Consider the following 6568-nt stretch of genomic DNA (forward strand, 5'->3'; position numbering starts at 1 on the left):
GCACGGTGGTGGCTTGAACCTGACTGTCCCCTCAGGGCGTGGAAGGGGACTTGGCCACCAAATATTTGCATCGGCCCAGGAGGAAGAAGTTATTTTTCCAGCACAGCTGTGGCACTCGGGGAACGTCGCTGAACAGGACCTGGGTGTCCCCCGAGTCCCCCTCCCCGCAGCAGGAGGGACGGGGGGGGACCAGCCATGCCCCAGCTCTGACACCCCTTCCCACCCCACCGGACCCCGCGTCCTGGGGATGCGGGGAGCTGCCCGGCACGGCTCCCACTTGCTTCCCTGCTCTTTTCTTGTCAGCAAGTGTCATTAACAGCCCAGCAAAACACACTTGCGGCTTAAAAACATCAATTTAATAAAGCCGACTCGATGCCAAGTACTGCCTCCCACCTCCCACACCTTGTTTAATGGAGAGATGGTTCAACTGAGCAAACACGGCGTTCATTTTATTGAGACATCAGGGCTGTTTCCAACAGAAGAAGTAAAAACACCCGAAGACCCACGGCAGATAGCAAAGCTGGCCGACCCTTCACATCAGCTGGGCGGATGCTGCAGGATGGGGAAGGCACACGGCAGGCTCGTAGGTCCCAAATGAAGCAGCTTCCCAGCCCGTGCCGGGTTTGGATGGCTGTCAAACCCGCCCCGCAGGAAGAATAAATGCTATTTGGCTTCACGGCTGCACAACTTCGGTTACTCCTGGAGGAAACTTTGAAATTGTGAGCCGGAGTGGCTTTGTCATCGCTCTTCTCCTCGTGTGTCGTAGCATCTCCGTAAGCCCAGCCCCGCAGAGCTGGCGAGCATCCCCCTCAGCAGCATCTGGGCTCCCAGGCTCTGGGCCTGGTGGTCCCCTCCGCAGGGACCCCACTGGCGCACTGGGTCCCCACCCAGGCACCCGCAAAGGACCCACGCTCAGGAACATGCGACACCCTCAGGAACACATACCCACCCGTGCAGGATTGCCCCCCTTCACCCCTCCTCTTTCCCCTGGACCTAGAATAATGTCATTTTTCCTGAAAATAAGCCGGAGATGGCTTGAGCTGCGCAAGACTGAAGGCCAGTTCCCAGCTCTCTCCCAGATTCATTTCCATGGCCAAATCCTCACCTGCAATGTGGGATAATCCCGTTGCCAACCCTGATAGTTTTTGCTTACGAACTCCTTGGGGCAGGGACTCTCCTGCTGCAACCAGCAAGGAAGTGGCACGACAGGGACCTGCCCATAACGAGGCCCTATAAAAACAATCTAGTCCTGTTACCGGGTAAAAAGAACGGCTTACGAAGAAATAAAAATGAGACTGAACTTTGGGTTCGCCATGAATTGCTTCCACGTTATCTATCCAGGAAAGCAGGCAGAGCTTGCGATCTTTGCTGCCAGTTGTTGCTTGTCTCTTAGCAAAAACTCAGCAAAAAAACCTGGCTCTTTAGAGCAGAAGGCTTTATCAGCAGATCGGAAGTTCTAGAGAAGCCAATCCTGCTGCTGCCCTTGGAAAATTCAAAGTCTGAGACATCTCTCTGATGTTGCTACCCACCCCAGGTCACGCCTGGGGCTGCAGCAGGTTGCTCAGGGGGTTCCTTCTAGTCCTCCTCCACATGTATGCCAGGTTGTCTTCCCACCCCGGAGCCCTGCCCAGCCCAGCTCTAGGGACTTAGGGTCGGTTTTCTGAAGATAGTGACGTCTCGAGGATCCATCCGTATCCTACGGTGTGTTGAGGGGGTGTGTGACAGACCAGACCCCGAGATGAAGGCAGGGCTGCTGTGCCTTCCAGACAGGGGTCTTGCTGTCGGCTCCCTCCTGAGGAGAAACTAACACCTTACTATTGCACATTCCCACAGTGCTAAGAAATTTAAGGAAATTTAATTCTTCTGGGCTTGCTGATGAGGCCAGGGAATCGCTCGTTTGCTTATCTCAAAGCTCCCCTGTGCTCCAACTGTGCGTCTTCTTTAGCCCGTGGCAGCTATCAGGAAGGTATGTGCTATTGTGGCCAAAAGCACCTGTGGCACCTGCTTGGTTGCATATCTCATGGTCGAGCCCGGGGGGATGAGAAACAGCAAGTCACTGTAATGGCAGCGGCCTTGGTGCAGAGGCAAAGTGAGAAATTTCGGCAAACAAATAGCCACCCGGCTCGCCCTTTTGCAGTTCTGGCTGTGGCTTGGGACCCGAAGAGGTGAGAAGCTCAGCTTTTTTGCTGCAACATGCTGGAAATCTTGCTGTCTCTCACATCGACGCCTTCAGCATCGCCCAGTCGTGGTGAGGCAAAGCCCTACAGGTCCATTTTACAGGTGAGGGAAACTGAGGCACAGAAGGGGCAAGTCACCTTGGCGGCGGTGACTCAAACCCAAGCGCAGCCAGACCCAGCCCAGTTCTCTCCCAGGGACTCATGTGAGCGGCTGCCCGTACAACAGGTCACACAAAACAGGTCTTGGGATTTCAGGATTTACACTGATAACCTCCAAAAATTGGCATTTCCCCCTCCCCTCCCCCCCGCCAAGAAATATGTCTTTTTTAGCCAAAATTAACTTTTGCTCAAAGTGACGTTCCTGAGCCTAAAACATGTTCCTGGGTGATACGGCTCAGAGCACAGCAGCCAGTTCCTCTTCGGAAAACGTCGTGTGGCTCTGTGTTTTTATGGAGGTTATTTTTCTTTCTCCTTCACTTCCTTCCTTCCTCTCTTCTTCCTTCCCTCCTTCATCCCCTCCATCATCCCCTCCCTCTCTTTTGGAAAGAGCCATAAAAATAATGCAAATGGATGAGCGCAAGCCTGAACAGCCCCTAAAGGCAAGATTGTATTTTTCCTAGGGAAAAAAAAAAAAAGGTAATGTTGAATTTGTTGCATTTCAATAGTTGCTCCAAAAAGAAAAGAAAAAAAAAAAAACAAACCACAAACCGAATTTTTAATTGCTTGTTTCTTTTAATATTTTCCATCAAAACCAAATATTCCTCGCTTGCCCCAGAATTCTCTCATTTCCCATCGACACGGGCATTCAAATCCAGCCTGGGATGGATGCTGTGAGGGCAGAGCCAGGAGCTACCACTGTTATAAAAAGGGCATTTTCTTGACCCAGGGTGCCACTGTGGATAAACGGCAGCAGAAAAAGGCTTTTTGTCCATCACAGCTCTATGCCTTCACTTTCCCTCTTTAAAAATGCCTTTAAACTGCGATCTATTTTCTTATTTATGTGCCGATGAAAACCCCGATGTCAATGGTGTGACAATAGGGCACGGCCCCGCGCCGTCCCCATCCTCTCCCCCACCAGCCTGAGGTTCTGCTGGGCCGTTTTCTCCCCTCCTGTACACTCACATATGGCCAAGAAAAAAAAAAAACACCTCTCGGCATTTTATTAGACATTTTATTGGACCATTCATGAGTCTCCCAGGGCTGATGCTAATTGCAAGCCTTGCATAAGCAGCTGGGAGCAGCGGGTGGCACGGCAGTGGCCGTGATCCCTCCTGGAGCCTTGTTTGGGGAGGGTGTGGATTTTGCCCTTCTCCTCCCAGGCATCCTGGATGCTCCGGCGGGGTCAGCCAGGACCGCTGCTGGCAGGGCACGCGCTGGGAGCTGGTACCCAGCAGCCCTCTGAGATGGGACACAGACGTGGCACCACCATTGGGCACCAGATAGGGCTTCTCCTTTTTCCCTCAAGATCTGCTCAGTGGCATCACCATGTATTTCGTGGGACCCTCTGGATGATGTTTTTACACCGGTTGGTTTTTGGCACAGGTCCCTTGTCCAGCCGCCATCTGTGCAGGGGCCTGATGGGCGATGCTGCTGTTCTGTACATCTAGGGGCAGCAATAGGCTCTCTCCCCTCTCCTGCTGCCCATTTGCACACAGTTGCCATGATTTGTCCCCTCTGAGCTCCTTGGTCCTCTGTCTGTGGCGTCAATGTCTGCCAGGGGTCTCACAGCACATTCACGTCAGCCTCAGGTCCCCCAGCCTTGAGAAATTAAGCTGAGGAAACCCCCACCTGATCTGTCCCGCCGTGCCCTGGTCTGGGAGGAATCAAACTAAAAATCCCTGAAACGAGAAAAAAAATCCACCCGCCTCCAGTCTGCCTTATTGCCGGGGAAAGAGCCTGCATCTGTGATTCCCCCTTGGCGTTCCTGACTGTTCGGAGGGCACATTGCATCCCTCATCGCCTCTGAGTGCAGGGAAAGTGCCACCGCATTGCTGGAGTGACAGATAGCCGCGATCCCGGCTCGTAGTGCTCAGAAAGGGAGAAGGGAGCTGACTTCGCTCTGGATATTCCCTCCTGCCCAGCAATATCGAATGGAATGAATAATTTACTATCCGATCATCTCTAATCTTTGTCCCATAAAATCAGCAGCAAGCTGGGAGGGTTTTTGAAGCCTCCAGCTGCATTCGCTGATAAGACATGAGGCAGGAAAGATTGGAAGCCCATAAAAATGATAATCTCAGGCTTCAGTGTAACTTGGTGGAAGGGTTTTCTCCAGTCCTTTCATTAAGGATGGATTTCATGATCTTCCTTAAATAACAACAAGCCTTCCCACGAGGAATCTCCCATCCGAAAACTGATTGCATCGTCATTAGGAAATAGGAGTCCCAGCAGCCAGAAAAAAAATAATAGCTGGAGCACAGGTTAGCACAAGGGCCAAGTCCCTGCGGAGCGACCGGCACCTGCCTTTATGGGGTGGGAGAAAAGGGGGCGATCGGAGGCAATTTCCAAACGCAGAGCGAAGCTTTAGGCATCGGGGCTCTGCCTGGGAGAGCCGGGCACCGGCACCGTGCCGAGCTGCTGGCCACAAACCTGACCGTAAGCCCAGCTGTGGAGCAAAGCCCCATCGTCCTCGTCCCGGACCTCCTTGGCACAAAGAGAAACTTGGCGTCTCATTTCGGTCTGGTTTGGTACAGCGTGCTCCTCTCCAGCCCCACATTCCTTGAGACTGGCTATTGCCTGGGAGAAGAAAGAAAAGGAAAAAACCCAACTCATCAACCATTTCCATGTGAATCTCAACCAAGATGGCCAAAAGGAGGAGAAGGGAAGAGTTGGCTAGCTTGGTGGGGGTGGATAGTTTCAGGAAATAATTATCCCAGAGGCCAGAAGAGGAGAAAATTAAAAGTGTAAACTATAATCAGATGTTAAGTTGCTTTTCTTCTGCTAATTGAAATAATGTTTTCTCTGCTACCCACCACTCTACCACTTTCAGATGCTAATCCCTATCAAACACGGACTTACAATTACAAATTCATAGGCATCTTTCCCAGGAGCAGAAATTGCTTTGCCCTGTAACCTCTAAGATGAGGTCTTAATAGGAATTCACGAGCAGTCGCTGGTAAAGCTTCATTAGCCGGAGAGAATAGACAAGGGCAAGTTGCGGTGCTCCCTAACCACTCTAGGGAAAAATTAATTTAAATTACTTTGTAAAGTAACAAGGCCAGATAATGTGTTTCTTTCTCGGATTATTGTTTTCCAACACCCTAATGCGCTCGTAGATTAGGATGCTTTGCCTGTCTTGATGGTGGTCCACGCTAAATTGTGGTTTATGGAGAGCAGAAGCTTTTGGAAGGGGAAACACTGACCCCTCCATCCAACTCTGGATGGAGACGGGCTGAGGATCTGGCTGTTTCTCACCAGGCTGGGTTGCTTGGAGGCTGTTGGGTTGGCAGGTAGCGGCCACCTCCAGCACAACATCAACACAGCCTAGAAGACAAACCTGGCTATTGACGGTGACACTTCAGTGTTTCCCTGGTTGAAAAATGGTCGAAGGCGGTGGAAGGAATCCTGCTGATTTAGGGCATCTCCAGATTTGTTTCCTGGAGGCCAGATCCTGAGCAATGCTGAGCCCCCTGTTCCCAAGGACTGGACCAACATGGGAAACCTCTTCCAGAAGCCACCATCCCTCAACAAAGTTACCGGTATGGGGTTGATTCCCAACCAGCTAAAACCTAAAATGCACTGAAATATGCTAAAAACCAAGCCTGCACCCCAAGGATGGGGGGGGGGCTGTGATTTCTCCATCCCTCCAGCCCCTGCCGAGCCTCCCCAAAAGGAGCTGTACTTCTCTTCCCCTGGCACCAGGCTGGATGCTCTTCATGCTGGGCTTGCAATTTGGTGTAGTTTTATGGAGTTTTGCAGCGAGCCAAGCGAGGGACCGCGGGAAGATGTGGAGATAAGGGCTTGGCAAAGGGGCTGCGACTCTTCCCAGCGCCCCGGGCTCACAGCCGGACTTCGGTGGGCGCTGCCAGCGCCCGGCATTATTAACCTGAGACTTGTCACGCAGAATGGGCCAGTCTGCCTAAATCCTCGGGGGACGCGAGCATCATTCAACGAAGAGACAAAGAGTTCAAAGGGCCTTTCGTCAGCAAATAGCACTGATCATCTCAGCTGATTAAATAGGTTCCCAACCGATCCGGGAGTCCTAGGAGACCAAACCGAAGCTGGGAAGATTTATGGGGAGCTACCTGAATTGGAGAGGGAATATATTGATTTTATTCTTGGCTTCTGAAGGGGATCGCTGGGTTTTCTGAGAGCAAAGATGTGTCAGACAGAGGGATAGATAGGGAGGTTGATAAGAGGTGGATGGATGGACTGACTCACGACCCATCTGA

Source organism: Larus michahellis, chromosome 8 (assembly GCF_964199755.1).
Source record: "Larus michahellis chromosome 8, bLarMic1.1, whole genome shotgun sequence".
NCBI classification, from domain to species: Eukaryota; Metazoa; Chordata; class Aves; order Charadriiformes; family Laridae; genus Larus; species Larus michahellis.